This window comes from Mustela lutreola, chromosome 7 (genome assembly GCF_030435805.1).
Source record: "Mustela lutreola isolate mMusLut2 chromosome 7, mMusLut2.pri, whole genome shotgun sequence".
NCBI classification, from domain to species: Eukaryota; Metazoa; Chordata; class Mammalia; order Carnivora; family Mustelidae; genus Mustela; species Mustela lutreola.
The window spans coordinates 64,571,423-64,598,937 of NC_081296.1; the positions used below are offsets into that span (position 1 = coordinate 64,571,423).

General features: G+C 39.5%; 1 long non-coding RNA gene and 1 pseudogene across 2 annotated transcripts; both read right to left on the minus strand.

The window, feature by feature from the left end:
• Nucleotides 1–397: 397 nt before the first annotated feature.
• LOC131836088 (serine/arginine-rich splicing factor 3-like) lies at nucleotides 398–2,209 on the minus strand (annotated as a pseudogene).
• Nucleotides 2,210–13,704: 11,495 nt separating this feature from the next.
• On the minus strand, nucleotides 13,705–27,011 carry LOC131836091 (uncharacterized). 2 transcript variants are annotated; one of them, XR_009355509.1, is made up of 5 exons: nucleotides 26,925–27,011; nucleotides 23,763–23,857; nucleotides 22,642–22,697; nucleotides 21,521–21,657; nucleotides 13,705–14,501 (listed from the first exon to the last, which is right to left on the minus strand). It is a non-coding gene; the product is annotated as an uncharacterized LOC131836091 (long non-coding RNA). The 2 variants fall into 2 exon arrangements; XR_009355508.1 differs by having other exon boundaries at nucleotides 21,521–22,697.
• Between the last annotated feature and the right edge of the window lie 504 nt (nucleotides 27,012–27,515).

The following is a 27,515-nucleotide window of genomic DNA, read 5'->3' on the forward strand; positions in this document are numbered from 1 at the left end:
TTTGTCTCCCCCTCCAATTTTCCCCAAGTTACTTCTCCGTCTCCCAATGTCTTCCATTTTATTCCTTATGGTCCACAAGTAAGTGAAACCATATGATAATTGACTCTCTCTGCTTGACTTATTTTACTCAGCATAATCTCCTCCAGTCCCATCCATGTTGATACAAAAGTTGGGTATTCATCCTTACTGATGGAGGAATAATACTCCATAGTATATATAGACCATACCTTCTTTATCCGTTCATCCATTGAAGGGCATCTTGGTTCCTTCCACAGTTTGGTGACTGTGGCCACTGCTGCTATGAACATTGGGGTACAGATGGTCCTTCTTTTCACTACATCTATATCTTTGTGGTAAATACCCAGTAGTGCAATTGCAGAATTATAGGGTAGCTCTATTTTTTTTTTTTTGTAACCAAAACTTTAATCCCAAGGATTCTCACAAACATTTTACAAATGACAGCATGAAAAAAAAATCTTGCACAGTAACTCAAAGTTCAGCTCTACAATGTACCCTTAAACTGGCAGAACACTGGTATCTTTAATAGTTTCAAATTACCAAATAGAGAATGTTACAAAGAGCCATCTTTTCATATACAGCAATCACGTAAGGAACTTATGACCTAAAACAAAGGTAAACTAACTTTCTTGAAACTTCCAATTCTATACCAACTGGACACCCTGCCCAGTACGAAGACTAGTTGGATTCTTTTTTTTTTTTTTTAAACCTCTAATCTAGTTTAATAGTGCAGCTGAATTTTTATTGCTGGCTTGTGTTCACACCAGCTTTTAAAGACTGCTTATTTAACTACAGCTGCATACTATTATCCCAGCTATAGAAAGACTTCATTCAATTTTTGCCAGTTTTGTTCTCATAATATTAAATGTCAAGGTTTAGCTGGGCAGGAGTAAGAGGTTTATTATCAGTCTATATAAGACAAAACTTCAAAGCAAATTCAATTTTGCTTAAGGGAACATTGTAAAGTAACAATTCTTGATATTACATGCCTCCTATGATCCATTCAAATCATAGAGAATTACATCTTTATGTGTCACTGTTCCAAGAGACAAACAAATGTGAACAGCTAAAACATCTTAAAAATGCACCAAGCTTGGGACGCCTGGGTGGCTCAGTTGGTTAAGCAGCTGCCTTCGGTTCAGGTCATGATCCCAGCGTTCTGGGATCGAGTCCCACATCGGGCTCCTTGCTCCGCAGGGAGCCTGCTTCTCCCTCTGACTCTGCCTTCCACTCTGTCTGCCTGTGCTCAGTCTCGCTCGCTCTCTCTCTGACAAATAAATAAATAAAATCTTTTAAAAAAAAAAATGCACCAAGCTTATGAAGTCGCAAACAAAACTTGAATTTTCTGTACATACTCCTGTCAAATGAAGTTATTTCCTGTACACCACTCCTCTTGCAAACTGGTCTTCTATTTCCTTTCATTTGATCTAGATCGGCTACGAGACCTAGAAAAGGATCGGGACGGCTTGTGATTTCTCTCCTGAGACAGGGATCTCTCTCTCCTCCTATCTCTAGAAAGGGACCTGCTCCGGCTGCGGGAGAAGCTTCTCCGTCTTGGAGATCTGCGGCGAGGTGGAGGACTTCTCCGATAATCATCTCGAGGGCGACGACCCCAAGATGGAGGTGGGCCACGATTTCGACTTCTCTTTTCACCATTCGAGAGTTCCACTCTTACTCAGCAGCCACATAATGTTCTCCCATCTAGTTCTCGGACAGCATCGGCTGCATCTCGGGGATCTTCAAATTCAACAAAAGCAAAGCCGGGAGGGTTTCTAGCAGCCCACACACTTCGGAGTGGTCCATAATAGCCAAAAGCTCATTCCAATTCAGTCTTGTTACCGTTGTTTCCAAGATTACCTACATAAACCTTACAGTCCAATGGACAGGAATCACGATGCATTTCGAGATCGTGGATTAGAAAGCTGACGCTCAAATCAACACACCCTCGGATGGGTCTTCCCACTTCCCACCCCTCCCGGCTCCAGCAGATGCTCTCGCTGACCCGGCGTCCAAGAAATGGCCAGGGTAGCTCTATTTTTAATTTCTTGAGGAATCTCCACACTGTTTTCCAAAGTGGCTGTACCAACTTGCATTCCCACCAACAATGTAAGAGCGTTCCCCTGTCTCCACATCCTCTCCAACACTTGTTGTTTACTCTCTTATTGATTTTGACCATTCTAACTCATGTAAGGTGGTATCTCAATGTGGTTTTGATTTGAATCTCCCTGATGGCTAATGATGATGAACATTTTTTTCATGTGTCTGTTAGCCATTTGTATGTCTTCTTTGGAGAAATGTCTGTTCGTGTCTTCTGCCCATTTTTTGACATCATTATCTGTTTTATGTGTGTTGTGTTGAGGAGTTCTTTATAGATTTTGGATATCAGCCCTTTGTCTGTACTGTCATTTGTGAGTATCTTCTCCCATTCCGTGGGTTGCCTCTTTGTTTTGTTGACTGTTTCCTTTGCTGTTCAGAAGCTTTTGATCTTGATGAAATCCTAAAAGTTCATTTTTGCTTTTGTTTCCTTTGCCTTTGGAGACATATCTTGAAAGAAGTTGCTATGGCCAATGTCAAAGAGGTTACTGCCTATGTTCTCAGGATTTTGATAGATTCCTGCCTCACGCTGAGGTCTTTTATCCAATGAGTTTATCTTTGTGTATGGTATAAGAGAATGGTCAAGTTTCTTCTTCTACACATAGCTGTCCAATCTTCCCAGCACCATTTGTTGAAGAGACCATCTTTTTTCCACCATATATTTTTCCCTGCTTTGTCAAAGATTATTTGACCATAGAGTTGAGGGTCCATATCTGGGCTCTCTATTCTGTTCCACTGACCTATGTGTCTGTTTTTGTGCCAGTGCCATGCTGTCTTGGTGATCATGGCTTTAGTAGTAAAGCGTGAAATCAGGCAATGTGATGCCCCCAGTTTTGTTTTTCTTTTTCAACATTTCCTTAACAATTCAGGGTCTCTTCTGGTTCCATACAAATTTTAGGATTCTTTGTTCCAGCTCTTTGAAAAATGCCAGTGGAGGTAATTCTTAACTCGGTGATGAGTAACACAAAAGGGTGGCTAGAACCTGGGTTTTAGACAGCATCTTAACAAAGAATAATAAATTTGTAGAGAAATGACAAGATAAAGGAAAAAGGATTTTGGCAGTTAGGAATAGCAAACTGTGGGAAGGTAAACTTATGGGGGAAAGAAAAGGGTTGTCCTGACATTTGTTAGATAGGTTTCTATCTTTTGACTGATAGTAGTCTCTAGTGATTAAGGGTTTTACCCTTCCTGGTATGATTTCCCTTTCCTGGTTATGAGAGCTGGGAAGGCAAAGAGATTTTTTTTGCTTCTGCTATTCCTCACTGTTTTCAGCTCAAAATAATCATGCCAAAGTAGCATATTTAGAGATAGCATAATCTGATCCCCTACACTGGTATTTGTCACTGCTTTAAAACTGATCATTTCTTGTGACTTTTATTTCCATTCCAAATCAGTATTTAGGTTTGTACCTAATGTTGTATTCTTTTATGTATGGCAGGCCCACAGGGCTGTGAAATTTCAAACCCCACAAATCTTGGATATACTCTTAAATCCTAGAGCTAAATACAAGGCCCTTATAATTGGCCTGGGAAGTTTTGCATGACAGGTCCTACTACTCTTGGACTCATCTTCAACATTTCCATCCTTTTCTCCATTCATGCCACTATAGCCATTTGTTATTCCTAGATCACACTCAACACATTCCTGCCACAGGACTCTCACACTGGCTATTTGTTCTGTCTAAAATGCTCTTTCCCTAAATGTCACCATGACTCTTCTTAGTTTCCTCAGGGCTCTGCCAAAATATTGCCTTCACAGAGCAGACTTTCCTGATGACACAAAATAGCACAGTCCTCCAGCTCCCATCACTTTTTATCATCTTTCTTTGCTTTATTTTCTTAACAATTAGCATCACTTAGTGCATTAAATAACTATTTGTTGATTACCAATTTCCCCAAGTAGAATATAAGCCTCAACAGAGACTCTTATTTACTTTAGTATCCCATGGCCTAGAGTAAGTTCTGGGTCATACTCGGTTCTTTAAAATTATTTGATGAATGAATGAATAAATGAACAAAAGAATAAATGAGTGAATCCCTGAATTTAGAAGGATTAGTAGGAAATACAAGACCAGATCATGGCCATACCTTACTCTGTTTTCAATTTGTTACATATAATTCATAGTTTGATAAAAGATACCTGATTCATTAGAGAAAATAATTTTAGTTCTTATAGCTACATAAAAAGAGGCCAAAGAACCTGTTTAAGCATTACTGAGGACAACTAATTAGACACAGATGGGGCTCTTTCTAAGAGGTACATTAGGTGAGCCAGATTTTTACCACCTAGCACTGGACTGAGGCGCATTCCAACTGGTTGATAACACTCCTTTCACAATATCGTAATCCTGTAGTATAAACTGCCTTTTCAAAATGGCCCTAAAACTATGACATGCTATCCACTTCTTTTGGTACAGATAGATATTCTCATAGCCTGGAAATTTTCTCTAAAGAACAAGTTATCTGCCTCAAACACATCTAATACACAGTGGTGGGAAAAGACTAATAGTTAAAACTAGCATAAACTTTATTCTATTGGAAAGGAATAGTGGAAAATGCCTGTCCTCTCAACGGAGAAATTTCCCTGGTGAGTCAATGTGACAGTTCCTAGTTCTATTTGTGAAAACTTCTCTACTTTTACTTCCATAGCCTCTGGTTCTCCCCTCTAGTGATATTCTTTAATCATATTTTCAATGCCCATACCTGAGATGGGCGTTCAAGAGAAAGTTCTCTAATTTTGGCAGCCCCTGCATGTCACCACAAGTTTAGACACACAGGGATTGCCTTTGAGTCTCAATTATATGCAGTTTATGATGGTGCTTGCATTAACTTTAACAATAAAGTTCCTTTCAAAAACTTGACAGATTCAGTCTACTTGCTTCTGGTCAATTCCCCGCACTAGAAACCACAGTTAAAGATTTTGTCTAGACATAGTCTTTAAGGCTAAGAATTTTTATCTTCCTGCTGCTAGATCCTGTGCTCTCCCAAATCCTTTGGCATTTCACACACATAATCAGGTCTTTGTGGTAAGAAGCTCCAGTTTTGTCAGTCTTAAGGGTGCCACTTTCTCGTCTCCACTTGTTTTTTTGTTTTGTTTGATTTTTTTTTTTTTTTTTTTTTGTCTCTTGTTTTAACTTGAGTTACCAATGACAGCTAAGAAAGCTTCTCCGACCCTGCAAGAGTATAAACTACAAAACTCTGGTCATTTAGAATGGAGGTCACAATGAGTACCTTTCTTAGCAAAACTCTTCCTTTCTGCTCAGAGATGAGCTATCTAACTTAAGTTTGCCTCTCCAAATAGGGCTTCTTTGTTAACAGCCACTAAAAAAAGCCAATACACATATACACATAAACATCCTGAATTTTTCCTTCCATTTCCCATCCCACTACAACCTCTGTCAACATGTGGTCTGCATTCTAAGACATATCGGGCAACTGGTTACTTAAATGTTTTGCCACGTTGAAAGTTTCCAGCTTAAGACAGCTGGGTCCTCAATGCCCACTCCAACCTATCTCTTAAAGGGTGTTACTTGCAGCATTCCACTTTCATGACCCAAATTCTGTATTAGTTATAAAAGATTTTTATTGAAAATCATAAAAGCTACAGCTTAAACAAATACAAAATATTTTTCTCACATAAGAAATCTAGATATAAGTGAGTACTGGCATTGCTTCAAAGGTGTCAAGGCCCTGAGTCAGCATCTCTGTGACCCTTTTGCCCTAACTGCAGCATATCAGCATAGCACATTCAACGGCAGGCAACCAATAGCAGAGTCAGGCAAAGCACTTCTCAGCTTCTGCCTCTTATATCAAGAAGTAAAATCCTCCCCAAAGCCCTCCAACAGTCTTCTACTTAAATTACATTGGCCAGAATTAGATCATAAGCCTGCTTACCCGTAGATCCTTGGTTAGGCCTATCTTCAATGAAGTCAAAGGATCTCTAAGGAAAAAAACAAAATGGGGGTCCTGTTAGCAAAGAAGAAGAGCAGGTAATGATTTGTGTAGTCAACCGACTGTCTGTCACTGTACTGGTCCCAACAAAGTTGGCAGAAACCTCAAGTGGAAATTTTAAAAATTAAAAATAAATGCAACCTCCTCCAAACTTTTCTCATGCCATTTGCAAATTGCATGCTACAACTATAGGCTGCACCTAAACTACAAAAACAAGCTACTGCTGCATAACAAATATTTATCAGATTAAATTTATCACCTCTCTATTATCTCATAATTGTGTAGGTGAGAAGTCTTGATTGTTTCTTTTTTTTTTTTTAAATAGATTTTTTTAAGATTTTTTTTTTTTTTTTGAGATTCACTCTATTTATTTATTCACTTAATTTTTGGCTTAGAGTTGTTTTTATTTTTATTTATTTTTTATTATGTTATGTTAATCACCATACAGTACATAATTAGTTTTTGATGTAGTGTTTCATGATTCACTGTTTGCATATAACACCCAGTGCTCCATGCAGTACGTGCCCTCCTTAATATCCAACACCAAGCTAACCCATACCCCCACCTCACCTCCCCTCTAAAATCCTCAGCTTGTTTCCCAGGGTCCATAGTCTCTCATGGTTCCTCTCCCTCTCCGATTTCCCCTCCTTCATTTTTCCTTTCCTTCTCCTATTGTCCTCCATGTTATTCCTTATGTTCCATAAATAAGTGAAATCATGATAATTGACTTTCTCTGCTTGACTTATTTCATTCAGCTTTATCTCCTCCAGTCCCATCCATGCTGATACAAAAGTTGGGTATTCATCCTTTCTGATGGCTGAGCAATATTCCATTGTTTATATGGACCACATCTTCTTTATCCATTCATCTGTTGAAGGGCATCTTGGATCTTTCCACAGTTTGGTGACTGTGGCCATTGCTGCTATGAACATTGGGGTGCATATGGTCCTTCTTTTCACTACATCTGTATCGTGGTCATTTGCTAGGTCATAGGGTAGCTCTATTTTAATTTTTTGAGGAACTTTCACAGTTTTCCAAAGAGGCTGCACCAACTTGCATCTCCACCAATAGTGTAAGAGGCTTCCCCTTTATCCACAACCTCTCCAACATTTGTTGTTTCTTGCCTTATCAATTTTTGCCATTCTAACTGTTGTAAGATGGTATCGCAATGTGGTTTTGATTTGAATTTCCCTGATGGCTAATGATGATGAACATTTTTTCATGTGTCTGTTAGCCATTCATATGTCTTCTTTTGAGAAGTGTCTGTTCATGTCTTCTGCCCATTTTTTAACTGGTTATTAGTTTTTTTGAGTGTTGAGTTTGGAAAATTCTTTATAGATCTTGATATCAGCCCTTTTTCCATACTATCATTTGCCAATATATTCTCCCATTCCATGGGTTGTCTCTTTGTTTTGCTGACTGATTCCTTTGTTGTGGAGAAGTTCTTTATCTTGATGAAGTCCCAAAGTTCATTTTCACTATTGTATCCCTTGCCTTTGGAGATGTGTCTTGAAAGAAACTGCTGTGGCTGATGTCAAAGAGAGTATTGCCTATGCTCGCCTCTAGGATTTTGATGGATTCCTGTCTCACATTGAGGTCTTTCATCCATTTTGAGTTTATCTTTGTGTAAGGTGTAAGAGAACAGTCAAGTTTCATTTTTCTGTATATAGCTGTCCAATTTTCCCAGCACCATTTGAAGAGACAGGTTCCCCCCAGCCTTGGATATTTTTTTCCTGCTTTGTTGAAGCTTATTTGACCATAGAGTTGAGGGTCCATATCTGGGCTCCCTATTCTTTTCCACTGGTCTATGTGTCTGTTTTTGCGCCAGTACCATGCTGTCTTGGTGATCCCAGCTTTGTAATATAGCTTGAAATCAGGCAATGTGATGCCCCCAGTTTTGTTTTGTTTTGTTTTTCAACATTTTCTTAGCAATTCAGGATCTTTAATTTAAGGTTTTATTTATTATTTATTTGAGAGAGACAGAGATAATGAGAGAGAGCACATGGACAGGGAGAGGGAGAAGCAGGCCTCATGCTGAGGAGGGAGCCCAATACCGAGCTCAATCCCAGGATTCTGGGCTCATGACTTGAGCTGAAGGCAGACACTTAACCAACTGGGCCACCCAGGTGCCCCTTGATTGGTTTTTCCACATAAGGTCTCACAAAGCTGAAGTCAAGTTGGGGTTCTAGGGAAGAATCCACTTATAGGTCCATTCATGTTGTTGGTAGAATTCAGTGCTTTATGGTTATAGGACTGAGTTCTCTGTTTCCTTGCTAACTATCAGCTGAGGGTCTCTCTCAGCAACTGAAGATTGATCTCTGATCCTTGAATGTGACCTCTTCCAACTTCAAAGTCAACAATGACATGTCAAATCCTTCTTCTGCTTCCAATTTTGACTTTCTTTTCTGCTACCAGCTGGAGAAAACTCTTATTAAATGGTAATAGGCTAGATGGGCCCACACTGATAATCTCCTGATTCTACAGTCTACTGATTAATACCTTTAATTACATCTGCAAAATCTCTTTCACCCTATAAAGTAATAAAATCACCAGGATAACCCCAGGAAGTTAGAGGTCAAAGAAGCCATCTTGGAATTCTGACTACCACACAAGTTGTCACAGCTGAAATTCTGAAAACAAATTATTTATGACTGCTCCCATTTACTAGAAAAAAATAAATTATTTTATTACCTAACTTTTAAATTATTAAGTGTATCTCCAAAAAAGATGTCTCTTCTTAAAAATTATAAAAGAAAGCTAAATAAGGAATAAATGTTTCTGTAAAACAGATACTGTTTTAACATCACAGAAGTTAGGGAATAAAAGATTTAAACATATGTTAAAAAGAACTTGGTAAGTGTTTCCAAGTTAAGTTGAATGTTTTCTCAAAATAATACTATCTAGTTATGAGAATCACAAAACTGTGAAATGAAAATTAATTTCAATATATTTAAATGCTGTTTTATTACATTTGTGTAAGTCCCCTAGTTTGAAGAGAACGAGATATACAGTGTTCATGAATAGAAAATCATGTGTCTCCTTGATCCCAATTAAATAAGTATAAACAAATATTTAAAGATTATCATCTGATGGTGCCAACATAGCCTGGTCCCATTTCATATCATATTGTGAACAGTATACAAATACATGTGCTAAATGAGTATTTATGAATCACTGATGGAAAAATCTGCACATAGGTGAAGACTGGCCCCCTAGACAAGCACAGCATTGTGGGCATGTCCACTGTGCTTCAAAGTACTACAGGTTCCAGGGGCCAAAACCGCAGAGCTAAGTGGTAAAGGAACAAGGTAGAAAAGGAGATGCCAGGGGAAAATATAGGAAATTTTCCTAACTATCAGAGCCCAGAGGAGCTAAACACAGCCTGACTGTCCAAACACCACCTATTCCTGCTAATATTTTACCCTTCCTGATTTCCTAAGGCAGATGAAAAGGTCACTTTTTCTCCACATTCCTCAGCCTGCATTCTGACCCTTGGGAACCCTCTTTCCCCTTCACAGCTGCTCTTTGAATTTACAAATTTAACATATTTCACTGTCTGGGCTTTTTCCTCAATGAAAACATCCCTAAGAATTGATCAACAGGGAAGTCATTTTCCAAATAATCTCTTAAAAGTTATCACCATCTTCGATCTTGCTCCCCCCCAAATCCACTATACACACATTTTCCCCCTTCCCACCCCAGCCTAAAAGAACCCTTTTATAGCTAGTTTTGCTCCTATACATATTCCACAACGTGAAGGAAGTTTCTAGACTTACTTTTTACAGTTTGAAAAATTCATAACCAGAAACCTACTGTCCAAACAGGCTATAAATCCATATCCCTCTTGAATTTTTTTCTCACTCACAGACCTTATGTTATCTTGCTATGAAATTTCCAGTTGTACTCATAAGTCAGTTGCCTTGAACCTTCTGGGGGATACTTTACCCACAGATAATAGAGCTCACGTATCATTTGTTACATGTAAAGAAGAGGTTAGTGAAACTATATAGATTGTAAGACAGTAGAATTAGATGAAAGGAAACAAGTGGAGGGCAACTGGTATTTGAGGGCTGAGCAAGATATCTGAAAAGTACCAACAACTCAAGCAATTATCTGAGGCAAACAGAAATGAGGCACAGAACTGTCAACCAATGAGAAGGATGCAATTCTTTAGCATGGGGAGTGGGGTAAAAAAAAAAAATACCTCTTCCTTGGAACAACACAAATTCAATTCAAAATCCATTCAGCTAGCTTCCTTTGATACCTAGTAGTGATCCAGATGTAGAGTTTGGTTTAGTTTTAATCCCAAGATACATATATTTTATGTCATTAAGACTTCCAGGCACCTTAGAGAGCCTAAGTCCATTCTTAGGAATTCTTTAAATAAATGTTGGCCTCATAGTTATTTCTTGATTTTACTTGCATATCTTTTTCTTAACCCCTGTATTAAAGATGACCCAGAAAAATTACAAAGCTAGCATATATTTTAATACTGGGTGAAGAGGGAAGGGAAGTAGATTTTCAAAATCTCTAAATAAAACAGAACTAGGTAATAAATGCTCTTTTTTTTAAGATTTTATTTATTTATTTGACAGATATCACAAGTAGGCAGAGAGGTAAGCAGAGAGAGAAAAGGAAGCAGGCTCCCTGCTGAGCAGAGAGCCGGATGCAGGGCTCCATCCCAGGACCCTGGGAACATGACCTGAGCCGAAGGCAGAGGCTTTAACCCACTGAGACATCCAGGTGCCCTGTAATAAATGCTCTTATATTTAATCTAAGGATTTGAACATTCAATTAGAAGTAGATATGAGTAAAAATGGAGTAAAATGGCGTAAAATGGCATATAGTTTGTCAGCCTTTTTTCAGATGCAAAATCTGTTTTGCAAACCCATTTTCATAAGGAAACTCAAATATGAAAAGGATAAAATTAAAGATTCCCTGGTTGAAGTAAGTACAAGGAACCCACACTCCCATCCAATATCTGAAACAAGTTTAAGCTGGTCATCATACACCTCCATCAAAGCTGGAGTGATTGATCCTTAAAGCACAGTTTGAAAATCATTGAACAGGAACACCTGGCTGGCTCAGTTAAGTGGCTGTCTCTTGATTTCAGCTCAGGTCATGATCTCATGGTGGTGGGATAAAGCCCAGTGTCAGTCTCCCCACTGAGGGTGGAGTCCGCTTGAGACTCTCCCCCCCCCCTCCTAGACCTTGAGTTCAAGGTAGTGATGCCACTGCTCTTGATACTCATTATCATTTGCCCAAGTGAAATGGATGCTGGAATATTAACTACAAGGGAAGGGAGTAAGTGACCAGCACCTTAGAAAACCAATCAATATAATTAGTATAAGTTTAAGAAAATCTGCATTTAAAAAAAACCAAACACCCTCCAGTGAGTTTCAAGGCAAGTAAAGATAAATCTGAGAAAGAAAAAAAAAAAGTGCAAACTTTCCCTGATTGCCTCATTTCTTTTTTTTTAATACTGTTGAATAATACATGTGTATTTATACATATGTATATATTTGCAAACCACCTCAAATTCTTTTTGGAAAGAGGTGAGAAATGGAGAACAGGGAAAAAGGAATTCCCCCTCAGGATGGCAGAGCTTAAGAGGATCCTGAACTCACGCCCTCCCACAACCATACCAAATAGACAATTACATTTGAAACAACTTCCTCTGCAAAGAAAGAAAGGCAAAATGGCAGAAAGAAAAAAAAAAGAAGGAAGGAAACTAGAAACTGAGCAACCTGTATGCTTTGGGCCACATCAAACCAGGAAGGAGGCTGGGACACCTCTTGCCATAAGCCCCACCCTTAGTGCTGCTCTCCGTCATGGGGAGGAAGCACAACACCCAGAGCTTCCCTCTGAAGAGCGAAGGGTTCGAAGGGCACCTGAGTCACTCCTAGGTCTTTAAGATCAGCACCTGAGGGACGCCTGGGTGGCTCAGTTGGTTAAGCAGCTGCCTTCGGCTCAGGTCATGATCCCAGCGTCCTGGGATCGAGTCCCACATCGGGCTCCTTGCTCCGCAGGGAGCCTGGTTCTCCCTCTGCCTCTGCCTTCCACTCTGTCTGCCTGTGCTCGCTCTCTCTCTCTCTCTCTCTCTGACAAATAAATAAATAAAATCTTTAAAAAAAAAAAAAAAAAAAAAAAAAAAAAAAAAAAGATCAGCACCTGAGAAACAAGCCCCCAAAACGTGTAGCTTTGAACGGGCCTCGCTTCCACAAGACCCACCGGCTCCAAGGATCTGAGAAACCGCTCTTGAAGGATTCTCGCCCTTGGACTTACCTGTTTCAGGGTCCAGCACAGAGGCAGCCACAGAAAGACGCCGGACTGTGCCTAGGAAAGGCTCGCTCGCTTTTTGCTTGTCACGGAGCTCGGGGCAGAGGGGCAGGCGTGGGCTTTGAAACGCCTGTGGGGCCTCGTCCCCGCTCTCGCCCCAGGCTGGCGGGCGCCATCTTCGTCTGCTCGCTCTCCCTCCGGGCGCCATTTTCACCAGCTCGCTCTCCCTCCGCCGCGCGCCTGAGCGCCAGCAGGCCCTGAAGGGGAGCTTTTACACGGGTCTGGTGCCCGGGTCTTTGCAACCGTGGCCCAGAGGATGTCCGTGACCTCCTGGCTCTGGCGACCAGGGGGGGCTTGTGTTCCTGGGTCCCACGGGACTGTTGTAACAACTGGAGAGCTAGTTCCCGGCAGGCTGCTCGCGCCAGGGCCCGCACAGACAGCGGGCTGGCCTGACGCAGCGTTTCTGCGGAAAAAGGCCTCTTTGCATGTCCTGGAGCCTCGGCCCGAGGGGAGGGAATCTGATCTGATGCACCTCTGGAGGCCTGACAGGACACTGTCCTTGGCTGGAGACCACAGACCTGTCTTTGAGCTCTCGCTCTGCCCTAGCTGGCGGGCGCCATCTTCCTGCTCTCCTTCCGGCTCCAGAATGCTGGGAACTCCCGGACGGGAGCGTTTCCAAGTGCCTGGTGCCCCATCTTTACCACTGCTGCCCAAGGAACGCCCCCTCGATCACCTGGCTGTTGAGGCCTGGGGCACTAAAACTTTAAGTCCTGTAGGACTGTATATATCTGCTTACTGCCTGAGAGTCTGGCTTCCCATCAGTCTAAATCTAGGTATAGACAGAACCTCCTCCCCTTTGGGACCCTGACTGGTCTTGGCATACCCTCAACTACTGGGAGCCATTAAAATACAATAGGCTGCTTGAACAATCACAAAGGTTTGAAAGACAACCCTGTGCTAGGGCAGGGTTGAAGGATAAGGTTCATCTCCTAGGGGAGACCCTCCCCCAAGACTGGGAGAGATTGCTGTTTTACCCGATGCTTAGAAAGCAAGCAGAGAATCAAGCAAATGAACAGAGGGAAGAAGGGAAGAAAGACTGCAATGACAATATGGAGAAAGAAATGGAGTCTGTGATAAAACGGATAAAGATCCAGGGATAGGGCGCCTTGGTGGTCAGTTAAGTCCTTGGCTCAGGTCATGATCCCAAGGTGGTGGGATCAAGCTCACTGCCCTGCAGGAGGCCTACTTCTCCCTCCCCCACTCCCCCTGCTTGTGTTCCCTCTCTGCCTGTCTCTGTCAAATAAAATCTTTTTTAAAAATTAAAAATCTATATATATCCAGGGATCAAGAGAGATAAATACAGGAAAAATTCAGCCACTAGTTCATTAACTACGTATTAATCACTAACTTTGTTCTAGGAATCTCATGCCAGGTCTTAGGGATACAAAGATGAGAGGACTTCTAGGTGCCTGGAGCTGATGGAAACAGGGATGTCCTGTTGCAGAATTACAGAGTGCCCTCTATAGAGTTGTGCAGTGAGATGGCCATAGGAATGCAAACCAGACTTGAACAATTACATGTAATAGTTATTATAAGAGTCATGAAATCTGTGGGAGCAAAGAGAGCAACTGAAATTACCCAAGTGAGTTAGGGATGGCCTTACAGAGTAGGTGGTATCTGAGCTGACTTCAGAAAATGAGTGGAGGGTTGCCAGGCAGAGAAGGAGGAAGGGTCTAGCAGGCATTGTGTCAGGAATATAAAACTTTTCTAATACCTCAAATCTGTGTTCCTTAGGATGCCTATTTTAAAAATAAGCAACCTAGTATGCAATTAGGTAATTTTCTTAAAGTCACGAAGTCAATGAAAACTCACTTATAAACTCACTTTAATCAAGATTTTAAAGTGTCTTGCTTTTTCATTTCAGTAATAAGGACAACCAACTTAAAATCCCTCTCTGAATTGCTTGTCGCTCTCACCATGTGGAAATATTAAATGTTGTGTAGAAACACTGGAAGTTTCCAGGAAAGTTCGTGCATTTTATCCAACTTCTTGTTCCTTCTGAACAGTAGCAGGAAGTTAAAAGAAGTCAGTAGGACAAGTCAGCAATTTAGTGGAATTCGATGCAGGTCACAGTGCCTCTTTGCTTTAGAATTTAAAAATCTAGAGGTGAGAAAGGTTTAGGTAATAATTAGCCTCAGACTCAACAGTAGGGCATGAAATTCACAGCACTTCTGCAGCAAAAAGGTCATCTGGTCTACAAGCAATCTCAGAACCCAGAATTTGCTGTTCTGCCTTCTCTAACAACACTGGACAGAGAAAAAAGTAGCTTTCTTTACTAAATGTTCAGCATAAAAAGCAATTTGCCTTAAGAGTGAAGCAACTTTAGGGGCACCTGGGTGGCTCAGTCATTAGGCATCTGCCTTTGGTTCTGGTCATGATTCCAAGGTCCTGGGATCAAGCCCCTCACTGGGCTCCTTGCTTGACAGGAAGCCTGCTTCTCCCTCTCCCCCTCCCCCTGCTTGTGTTCCCTCTCTTGCTGTGTCTCTCTCTGTCAAATAAATAAATAAAATCTTAAAAAAAAAAAAAAAAAAGAGTGAAGCAACTTTAAAGACTTAAATTTAGAGCTAAGAAGAAAATAAAGAAATAAAAGAAAATAAACCAAGGGTTCTAGAGTAGTGTTTTGATCTTTTGAAAGTAATTTGAACACTTGCAAAGCATGTTTCCAAGATGTAGTATTTCCTTAGCTGCCATGATTTGTCATCTGGGTCAGATGATAAATATGCTAAATATGCTCAGACTATTGGTTTTATCATTTAAATCTTTTAAAATTTGCTTTAAAAAGTGTGTGAGATTTCCCATGAGAAAGTATAGCACTGAAAAATCAGACCTCCTTCGTTTAAATTCTAACTTCAGCCTGCTTCCCTGTATAACTCTGGCAAATCACTAACTCTCTCTAAACCATAGTCCCCTCTACTGCAAACATGAGGCTAATAATAGTTACCACCTCACAGGTTCCATAACAAGGATGAATTCAGAGGATCTGTGCAGATAACCTATCACATCTTAATCACTCAGTAAATAAACTATTTTTCTCCATTTTACTCCTGATATTTTCACTCTAAATTGATGGTAGGAAGAGATTTCTGAGAGTGCTTAGGTTTTTGTTTTGGGGTTTTTAAAAAAGATTTTATTTATTCATTTGACAGAGATCACAAGTAGGCAGAGAGGCAGGTGGCGGTGGGGTGGAGGGGGGGTGCTCCCTGCTGAGCAGAGAGCGGGATGCAGGGCTCTATCCCATGACTCTGCGATCATGACCCAAGCCAAAGGCAGAGCCCTTAACCCACTGAGCCACCCAAGTGCCCCGAGTGCTTAGTTTTAATACAGCTGCACTCCTATTTTATTTTGAGCTGCTTATCTCAATAGCTACAAAACATCTCTTTCTTCTTTTACCCCTAGTGTTAGAAAGCCTTAAGCAATGAATTTCAGTAGAGATGCAAGGGGTAAAGTGTGAATATATGCAAGAATATTTGAGAGAAGGAATAAAGAAAAGAAAGATCAAATGGATTAAAAATAATTGAAAAGGAACAATTGTATTTAGAAAAATCTTCTAGTTATTGGTAAGGATCATTAAATAAGGGAAAGAAGAATCAGCTGGCTAACACAACTCCAGATCACAGTCTCCCTACCTCTCCACAGGTTTGGATTGCACTGGAGTCACAAACTATTGTGTACCCACATCACTACTACCTAGTCAGGGCCAGCTCCTGACCCTCACCATCAGTGACACAGGTCCTTTAGGTTGCCTAACTTATCTAATCAGTCTAGGTGAGTCTAGGTAGGGAATAGATGCATTAAGATGTTTTTTAATCTTTAAAAATTAAAGGAAGGCCATTGTTTGGGAGCAGAGGAGTAAGTAAAAATGTAAACTTCTATCCCTGAACCTCAGTCAATGAATGGTAAACAGTTGGCTGTTGCTTACTGTACTTGATTTTAACTTTTTCTAGCAAGAAAAGTATCCCTTAATGTAGAAATGACTAATGACATAAGAAAGTGCTTGATTAATGACCAATCATTCTGTCTCCAGCTGTGAAGCAGGCTCACCTTGAAAACCTCTGGGAGAGTCTACTTGAAGCAGTGGTTTCATTTCAAAGGAAACCAAAGCACAGAGATGGAAGAGTAGGGGACAATAGGATAGGAATAGTTAGGAAAATCTTTCCCCTAAGTCTTCTTTAGAGTCTTCTAAAAAGAGAGCGCAGAAAGGAAAATACATAAATGAAATAAATTCAAGTATAGTAGGAATCAAAGTTGAAATGAAAAGTCAAGGATTTGAGAGTCAAGAAACCTATCTCTCTTGTTTACTTCAGCTGTGACTCTTTTATAAAATGTTGAAGAGGGTCACTGAAACTTTTAGCACTCAGTTTCCCTAACTGTAGTGCAAAGCCAAAAGGTTCCCTGCTGAGAACAGCTAGACTAGCAAAAATAAATAAATAAACATCCACATTTGGGTGCTAATTGGATGGCCCAGTTTAATAGAACTTATTAAAAATTATTGGGAAGTAAAAAAAATCATTGGCGAGAAAAATCTTTGGTTTGATAATAAAAAGAGAGAATTTCTATAAGAAGAAACAGACAAAATCATAGAGATTCAGTGACTCTTATTTACTTGGTAGAATTAGAATGGTTATCCTTCATCCTATAAGGGAAATGCTTAAGAAGTTTGGGGACTGATAGACTGATCTGACTGATGCATATTCTGTTTTGTTCAACAAAATATGCATCAACATAATATTTTACACATTACACAACATAATATTTTACATATTACACAACATAATATTTTACACACATTGCATTTTTTTAAATTTTGAAGACAGAAATTAATCTTTTCCTAGCCAAAATATTTTAACAATAACCACTGCCAAAGGAAATGTAGGAAAGGTACCAATAACCTTTCCAATAAATGTAGGAAAGGTAACAATAACTATTGTCAACGGAAAGGTAGAAACCATGTTTTGATCCCATTTCTCTCCCTACCCACTGCCTACCACCAAATAATTTACATTTTCTATGGCAAAGTATGCCTCAGTGCTGAGAAAAGACCAATGATTTGGCTCCTTTTCAAATCATAACAAGTCTATATTTTCTAGGATTTTAGAGATCCTACTCTGAAGCCCATTGTTCATGTAGTTGCAAAGTCCTATCTCTCCATTTCCCTCATCAGAACCCCATAGCTCTACCAACAAGTTGATCACTGTCAGCAGTACCATCACCAGCTAGGTATCCACTCCCAACTTTGCCATGGCAGTCAGCCAGCTTTTCCCCTACTGTCCTCCCACCACCAGTCTTCTGACTGATGCACTCAGCAACCACACCCAGAAGTCAATGCAAGTTGGCCAGCTAGTGCTTACCAAGCCAAAGCTCTGTGCCCAGTACCATGCAAAGCACAAAAGGACACATAAAAAATCCTAGACATACTTCATGGTCACAAATTGCTCACAGACTTGTTGAGAAACAGATAAAGTTTGAGAGGATAAGACAGTAAAAACTGCCAATGTGACATGGTAAAAACAATGGTCACAGCGATGATGATGGTGGTGGTGGTGGTGGCGATTAGGCAGGATCTCAAATTTAACTTCTCTCTCTTTTTTTTTTTTACGATTCTATTTATTTATTTATTTGACAGGCAAGGGATCAGAAGTAAGCAAAGAGGCAGACAGAGAGAGAGAGAGAGGAGGAAACAGGGTCCCTGCTGAGTAGACAGCCAAATGCAAGGCTCGATCCCAGGAGCCCGAGATCATGACCTGTGCCGAAGGCAGAGGCCCAAACCACTGAGCCACCCAGACTCCCCATAGTAGTCCTTTGAGATAATACTCAGCTGCATGCTGCCCATTTTCCAAAAAAGTAAAATCTTTGAAAGGAATAGTCCTCTCTATCCAGCTGGTTTCGTGTAGCTCTGAGCAAATTTTGCTCCATCTATGGCCTTTAGTAATATTATCATCTCTCCCAAAACTAGATTTATTTCTATCTAGCTTCAATTACCATAAACGAAAATAAATAAATAAATAAATAGCGTGTTTATAACAGATGTGTAGAGCAGGCCTTGTTATTCTTGACCCAATAAATTAAGACCCAGAGAGTTCACCAATATTTTAGAATAACTGTTATGAGCTGATTTGTGTCCCCCCAAAATTCATATGTCACAGTCCTAACTCCCCCTATCTCAGCCTGTGATTATATTTGAAGATAGAGTCTTTAAAGAAGTGATGAAATGAGTTCATTCAGCTGGGCCCTAATATAGTATCACTGTGTCCTTATAAAAAAGATGAAATTTGGGTACTGAGAGGCATAGCAGGAAGACCACGTGAATACACAGGGAGAAGATGAACATCCAACAAGCCAAGGAAAGAGACCTCGGAAAAAACTCACCCTGGCAACACAGTGATCTCAGATGTCTGGTCTCCAAAAGTGTGTTTAGACTACCCAGTCTGTAGTATTTTGTTATGGCAGCCCTAGCCAACTTATACAGCAGGCAACCTCTAAAAAACCTCTCTAGTACATTCAAATGTACAAAAAAAAAAAACAGGGGTTTTGTCTCTTTTGTGACCAGCATTAGGTTTTGCATACTTCAGCAATGTCTGCCACAACAGGTGTTCAATAATATTTGTTGAATTAATGAATGAACACAATCTTTTTAGTTAATTCACATTATAAATTTAGCGCAATTTACCAACCCAAGCAGAAAATCAAACTAGAAAAGTGACTTCCTCAACCGAGGGGAAAAATCTACAGCAAATAATCCACTGAAAATGGACAGAGGAACTAAATAGACACTTTTCCAAAGATGACATCTAGATGTTCAAAATCATTAATCATCAGAGAAATGAAAATCAAAAACACAATGAGCTATCACCTCATACCTGTCAAAATGGCTAGAAGCAGAAAGACAAGAAATAACAATTATCAGCAGGATGTGGAGAAAAAGGAATGTTGGTGGAAAAATAAATTTTTCAGGGGCGCCTGGGTGGCTCAGGAAGTTAAGCCTTTGCCTGCGGCTCAGATCATGACCCCGGGGTCCTGGGATCAAGCCCCACATTGGGCTCTCTGCTCAGCAGGGAGCCTGCTTCCCTCTCTCTCTGTCTCTGCCTGCCTCTCTGCCTACTTGTGACCTCTGTCTGTCAAATAAATAAATAAAATCTTTAAAAAATAAATGAATAAAGAAATAAATTTTTTAGCCACTATGGAAAATAGTATGGAGGTTCTTTAAAAAATTTAAAAAAGAAATACCATATAATCCAATAATTCCACTGGTGGGTAGTTACCCAAAGAAAACAAAAATACCAATTCAAAAAGATATATACATCCCTATGTTTATTGCAGCATTATTTACAATAGCCAAGATATGGAAATGACCCAAGGGTCCATTGACAAATGAATGGATTAAGAAGATGTGGGGTATATATATACACAACAGAATATTACTCAGGCATAAAAAAGTGAGATCTTATAATTTGTGACAAGATGGATGGACCTACAGGGTATTATGCTAAGTGAAATATGTCAGAGAAAGACAAATACTATATGATTTCACTTACATGTAGAGTCTAGAAAACAGCAAATGAATAAGCAAATAAAAAGCAGAAACAGACCCATAAATAGAGATAGGAAAATAGTAGTCACCAGAGGAGATGGGGGTTGAAGACGGGCAAAATGAATGAAGGATAGTGGAGGCTGGGGAGTACAGGTTTCCAGTTATGGAATGAATAAGTCACAGGAATAAAAGGTACAGCACAGGGAATATAGTCAATGATATTGTAATAGCATCGCATGGTGACAGATGGTAGGTACACTTGTGCTGAGCATAGCATAACATATAAAATTGTCAAGACACTGTGTTGTACACCTGAGACTAATGTAACACTGTATGCCAACTATGCTTCAATAAATAAATAAATAATTCTACATTTTTATGCTAGGTAATTTCTAATGATTGTTTAAAAAAAATTTTTTTTAAAGGCGTGCCTAGGTGGCTTAGTTGGTTAAGTGTCTGCCTTCAGCTCAGATCATGATCCCAGGGTCCTGGGATTGGGCTCTGCATCAGTCTCCCTGTTTTGCAGGGAACCTACTTCTTCCTTTAGTTCTGCCTGCCACTCCCTCTCCAACTTCTGCTTGTTCTCTCTCTCTCTCTCTCTCTCTGCCAAATAAATAAATACAACCTTAAAATTATAACTTAAAAGAAATTTTTTAAGATCAAAACAACAAAAAGCCGCAAATGTCATTATTTCTATAAATGTTACTAAGTTATATCCTTGAGGTAAAAACCTCAAATTATGGAGAGGTGACAAAAATATTTTATTTGACTTTTCATATATGTTTGTATAGCCAGAGTCCTCCTAAAGTCGATGCCTTATTTTTTTCTATCACTGTCTCACTGATCTCTTCCAAATCTTGCTGGTTATTAGAAATACATTTAGCTCCATTTTATAAATAGAGAAAGTAAATTAGCAATTTAAAGACTATTCTTCAGTATTTGAGAGCAGGCTCATAGGGAAGGCAGTTGAACCAAATGAAGACAGTTATATAGGTGCACTTGGGAGAGGTACGGGAGAGGACAGGAAGGAAAGAATGGAGGGGAATCACAGTATTCGTGGCCCCCTCATGAATTTAATCATAACCAGAGTTCAGCAATTTACAACCTTTTCACATTCTGTCCAAAGTGTTTGGTTCCTTAAGTATCTCCATGATCTAATTAGAAGGCCTTGACCTCTAGGTCCTTCCTTCCTTCCTTCCTTTCTTTCTTTTTTCCTCTCTTTCTTTCTTTCTTTCTTTTTTTCTTTCTTTCTTTCTTTCTTTTTCTTTCATTCTTTCTTCAATAACTACTTGTAGAGCATCTACTATGTGCAAGACACTCTTAGAGGCCCTAGTAATGCTACTGTGAACAAAGCAGACATAAATTTCCCTGCCCTTACAGAGCTTATATTCTAGTGGTGGAGATAGAAAAATAAAAATGATACATAAACATACAACATACTAGATAGTATTAGGTGCTAAGGAGACAAAATAAAACAGGGATAAAGGATATAAAATGTGAGTGGTGGGTTAAAATAATAGGTTAGTCAAGAAAAGTATCAAGGTGAGAGAGGAGGCCAACTATAGGAGAGAACACTGAAACACATTCTTACCTTCTCAAACAGTATCCTGGGCTCCGCATTCCAACAGCCTGGCTTCCATTCACAGCGCCTCTCTTTATTGTGTGAATTTGAGCAGATTACCCAAGTTTTCTGTGTCTTAAATTCTTTATAAAATGAGGATAATTATGCTAAAATTGTAGAGTTGTAAGAAATTAGTGCAAAAAAAGTCAAGTGCTTAAAACAGTGCCTGACCTATATGATTTCAATAAATATTGGTTTTTGTAATTGCTTTATTATTATTATTATTATTTCTGGGATTTGATTTTAACATTGTAAAAATAAGGCTAAATAAAGCCAGACTACCTCACTAGACTGTTGTGGAAATCAGATGAGAGAAGACAAATGAAGAGTTCTTGGAGCCTTGGTCACAGTAAGTGCTAAATGTATGCTTCTTGTTCTTGTCACTGTTATAACCAGGTGAAATTTTTCTTTCCTTAACTGCAATAACATTCTTCTTGGAAAAAGAGTCTTTGGGAATAGAAAGTGAAATCCTAAGGGCATGGACATATGTCTACAATAACCTAAGGAAGAAAAAGAAAGGAGAGCTAGTTAAGTTACTCTGCACTTGAAAACAACAGGGCGGAGTACTGGAAGAAAAGGGAAAGCAGATGAGAAAAGGGGAAAAGAAGGAGATAGGACCCAAGGAGATCTTGAGGCTAGGGCTTTTACAGTGAAAGAACTGAGCACCTTCTGTAAAGATGAGCTAGCGGAGAAACATTTTACAGAAGGGCGCCTGAAATTCAATTGGAAATTGTTTTTTGTAACATGAACTTTTCTTGTTTGCCCATGCCACCAAAATCTTTACTGAAGACAGTTATGTTAACAAGTGCTTTGTATGAATAAGTCTCTTGTGCAGATTGGGAAAGGTTTGGTGAGCCAGAAGTGACCATGAAAATATAAACTCAACAGGGGTTTGAAGAAATCTTAGAGAGGATTTCTATAGGGAATAGATAGAGCCTTTAGACAATCTTACCTAGTTCTCTGACATCTGAATGACAAAATTAAAAATAATGATCACAGCATTAGAAGGTAGGAGTGTGTGTGTGTGTCTGTGTGTGTGTGTGTGTGTGTGTATTGGTGATAGAGGAGAGTATTTATTATGGAAATCTTACACAATGGTGGAGACTGGTTTAAGTAGTCTCTGTAAGTCTTTTGTCTGATGCTGGAGCTTGAAGTCCACAGGGCAAGTCATTAGGAAGAGAAGAGAAGACCTAAATTATGGGTGAGCAAGTACAATCTGGAGCCCACAAGGACAAGGACAAACTGGAACCTATATCAGTTATAGCAACCTCTAACCTTAATGATATGACAATACTTCCTTGAAGAAGCCAGGAACCTTTATCACAGAACTATATATATATATATAAGCCCCAAAATCAGAGAACTTAAAGGAGGATCCCAGGACAGGTGGTTGCTGTTTCACTTTCAACTTCCAGACCCATTGTGAACATGTCTCTTGTGGCCTATCCCAACCAAACACATTCAAGGAAGGGATTTCTAGGGAATATAATTCAACCTAGCCGAGTTGACATATGACAAAGCCACGACACTCATAATTTTCGCTATTGTATGAGCTAGTTATTTCATCCCCAATTGTAATTGAGAAAAATGAGGTTTGGGTGAAGGTAGGTAACTCGCCTGGAGTCACAGAGCTAGTAAATGGCAGAGCTAAAATTCCAAATCCCTCTACTTTGCCTAATTAGACATATTAAGTAATAATGGTGCAAGTGGGAATAGTGATTTAATAGATATCCCAAGAGGAAACCTCCAGTATTCTTAAGTTTTATAAGAACTCCTTACAAATATAAAACACTTTGTAGTTTTCAATATTGTTCCTCATAAACTTTTCTTCTGAATCCTAACAACACTGTGAAAAAGGTAAGAGAATTTATTATCAATATTACATAGGTGAGGAAATTATTTATACTTTCCTAAAACTACACAGCCAGTGGCAGAGCCAACTCTAGAAGCCAATTCTCCTGACTTAGCCCATTATTCCAGAGCTCCATTCAAATCAGAGTAGATGGTCAGAGTTGACAAATCAACCGGAAAAGAAAGGGAAGGAAAGATAACAAAAGACCCTACACAATAAATCTAGTGGCAATTCCGTTAAAAAAAATTTTAAACTCAGTGTCCCAGATCTCCTCCTTGTCTGGCACAGGAGTTTACTTACCTACCTCATCCTTATTTTCATCCGTATCCCAGTAACAGAAACAAAATAGTTCCTCATTACCTGACATGATGCACTAGGTTCTGAGTCCTTCTGGGTTTTGAGGACAGGTGGTGGGCACTGAGTCCGTCCATTTTAGGGAGAAACAATGGTGTTATCTGTGAAAGGAGCCCAAATCCCACCTTTGTTTTACAAAAAAATAGAGATTCCCTCCTAAATATTTTGAATGTTGTAGCTTGATTTTATTCATTCCTTCTACAAACGTTTGTGGAACTTCTATCATGAGTAAGCGGAATATAAGGCAGTCTGTGGATACAACGTGAATCAAACATGGATTCCACCATGAAGGAACTTATAGGAAGTAAATGGGTGAGGTTTGAACATAAATCTATATATCACAAAATGTTGTAAGAGAAATTATAAAGTGCTATGGGAGTTCAGTTAAACATAATTACCTGTGGTTAGGGATACTAATGGAAGGCTTTATAGAACTAGAACTTGAATATATTGTCTAAGGAAAGCCGCTTTGAAAACATGGAGTCATTTAGATTGGCTAGTGCACCTGGCATGTGACACAGAGAAGTGGGAAATACAGTTAGAAGGGTAGATTGGGAGTAATAGGAAATAAAGTTAGAAGGGTAAATTGGAGCCAGATTTGGTGAGCTTTGAAAGTTCTGATAAGGAATTTAAAATTCATGTGTGGACAATTGAAATTCTCAAAGATTGCTGGGGCAACTTGACACACTTGGATTAACTGTGGTTTGTAAAGTTTAAAGAAAAGCAAATCTCAACTAATTTTCAATACCAATTAAACATCATGAAATAAATAAAGATTTATTAATTCTTATTAATTATAGGTAACGTATTAATCCTTATTAATAATTCTTATTAATTAGAGGTAATTTATTAGTTCTGGCAATTATTCTTTCTGATGAATCCCTCATCCTCAATGATGAATGCCTGGGTTTGGATAGAGTAAGGCAAGAAAGAGAAATGTCCCACTGATAACTAGATCCAATGTTAAGCTTAATTTCCTCAAGCCACAGCATAACACTATTTTGTTGTCTTCAGTTATTGTTTTCTATAAGCCAATGGCCCTTGACTGGAAGAGAAATCCCCAGCCCATCTGAAGTTCTAGTAGAGGGAAAATAAAAACAGTCAAATCAGGACCTAATTTTCTGATGGATAGAAGCCATTACAAGGATGGTTGCCTCTGGAAGTATCTCAAGAGGACTCACATCAAGTCCGTTCACTTCAATGACTAGGAAAATGAATAAACTTAGGGTAGACAGCTCATGAAGTTATCCATCCCTGTATCATCCAGCAGTCATATGATAATGTCCTAAACTATAGTCATTGTATAACATCCATGTGAATCTTTATCCTCATGAGAGAAAATAAATCCAGTCGTTATACTAGCACTGTGTCCTAAAAAATATTTCACAGACTGAGACTATGAAAGAACACAGAAAATTTTTAAGTAGTCCTTTAAATATGCATTTCTATGTGTATAAATATACAAGTATACAAAATACATTATTTTAATATTATATTATTTAATTTTATTATTATGTTATTTTTCATTAAAATAACTTTCTTCTTGAAGTGTGAAAATTGTCCATTCCCAATAACATGTTCCAAATATGAACAAGCAAATATCCAATTATCCCAATTTTTACTTTTTCTAGAAAAAAGTAGAGACTATAATAGAAACCACCCCCATATGAATAAATGAATAAACTTAGGCTAGACAGCTCATGAACTTATCCATCTCTGCATCAGCCAGCAGTCCATGATAATGTCCTAAGTTACAGTGACTGTATAATAGTCACATGAAACTTTATAAATAGGTCATGATGACAACCAACATTTAATTACACATTTTCACACATTTAACAATAATTTTGACTGAAACTACTTTATAAATACCATTGTCTTCTTTGAGGGGCTTGAAAAGACAAAACTGGAACTCCAAGTCTAGATAGACTGGAGATTCCCCAAGAGAGGAAAGAGAATGGCCAAACCCACAACCAGGGAGTTGGAAGGTTTCAGTCTTCCCCGAGCCCCCACCACCATTACTGCCCAAACACAAACTAACTCAGTCCCAATTCACCTTGTAAATTTTTTATTTTGTCTCCGCTATTATTCTCCTAATATGAAAACCATTCTCCATTGACGAACTGTTCTTAGGGCGCGGGTGAAGCATATTAGGTTCAGAGAGCAATCAAATGAAAACAAAAGTCTTCCTTTCACAGAAGTGTTGAGAATACATTCCTTCAGAGTTAAAATTAAACACCCTCATCTGACTTTTTTTTCGTGGCTGCAAACACTGGGTCTGTCTCAGGCCTTCCCTGGCCCTGAAAATTTATACCACTCCACAGAGGCCTCCAAGAGGCAAGAAACGAGCAGAATGAAAATGGAACAAATGATCCACAGCTCCAGTGCTTTGTTTCCAGGAGCAACTAATGTCCACTTCCAGAATCTCTGAGGCTGGAAATAATGGGAACGAGTGAAGGGAACTATGTGGCCCAGAAAAAAAAAAAAAAAAAAAATCTGTGGACTGAATGGTTTGTCATTAAATTTCCCCACTGGGTCAACATACTGCCTCTTTGCAGCTCACCATATTTTGCCTAACCTCATCCACATTTAAGTCTATGGAAAGACAGGAGGGCCTTTTATGGGAAAATTCATTCATGTTTGGATTCAGGCGGACCTAAGAACCTTTAACAGCACTGTCATTACCCTGCGGGGCACACCACAGAGCAGCCAGCAAGTTCTCCCTCAATGGGCACAAAATTTCCTCTGGAATTTACAGAACAGAAATCTTAAATACACATCGCCGTAAGAACCAGATTACATAATGTCTCCATCACCCTCCTGACAGCTACAATTATGAGTCAATCTCTGGTTTAAATATGAAACCGGAAGCTCCGTGTTTCCCTCTGACTATGTGGCAGGCTAAGTCCAGCTCTCTGGGCCTGTCAGTTTGGAGATCTGAGCTGCTCCCACAGTCACTAATTTAGCCTGAGACCAAATGACGAGGTAATTAAAGCAGCGCCCCAGAGACCTGCTCCAGGACCAGATGTTCTCCTTGTTCAACCATTGCCCACATAAGGAACAGAAATAGCCCCCCCCCCTTTAATTTTTCCTTTTCTTTATCCTCCTCAGCTAATTTCCGGCTTCTGATCTTTTAATCCCACGAAATAAAAATAAAAGCCCCATTACCCGGAGATGACATGTTATTGAACACACGCCTTTAAGTTGTAATGCACCCTGGCAGTCTCGTCTTTGTACTTGGTGAAGCCTTCCAACTCTGGAGACTTTAAGTTGCCCTGGCAACCTCACATGACTAACAGCTCTAGAGAGCTCCACCTAGCTTCAAGGACTCCAATTGGAGTCAACAGGAGCCACCCCAGCACTTAGAAGCCCAGAGACTTAAGTAAATAGTATTGCTTTTTGGCTTTTAAGGAGCCAAAGACAGGCTGAATGAGGCGTCCCCTCCCCTTTTATTGTCCCAAAGACAGGACAAATAAAAGTCTCCACCCTCACTTCTAGAGAGCCCTGGCTAAGAAGGCCATGGGTCATCTGGTAAATAAAGGAGAGGTCTTCTTTTCACTTTCCTGGCTACTGGACAAATCACAAGATGGGAAAAATGAGAAGTTGAGCTAATAATTGAAATCTCAAAATGAAAGGACAGTATGTAATACAGCTAATCTGATCTTATCAAATCAGATGAACTAGCTTCCATATGTCCTTTGAGATCCAGGGCCTGGTCACTGTCTAAACTGCAGGCTTCCCTAGAATTAAAACACCAAC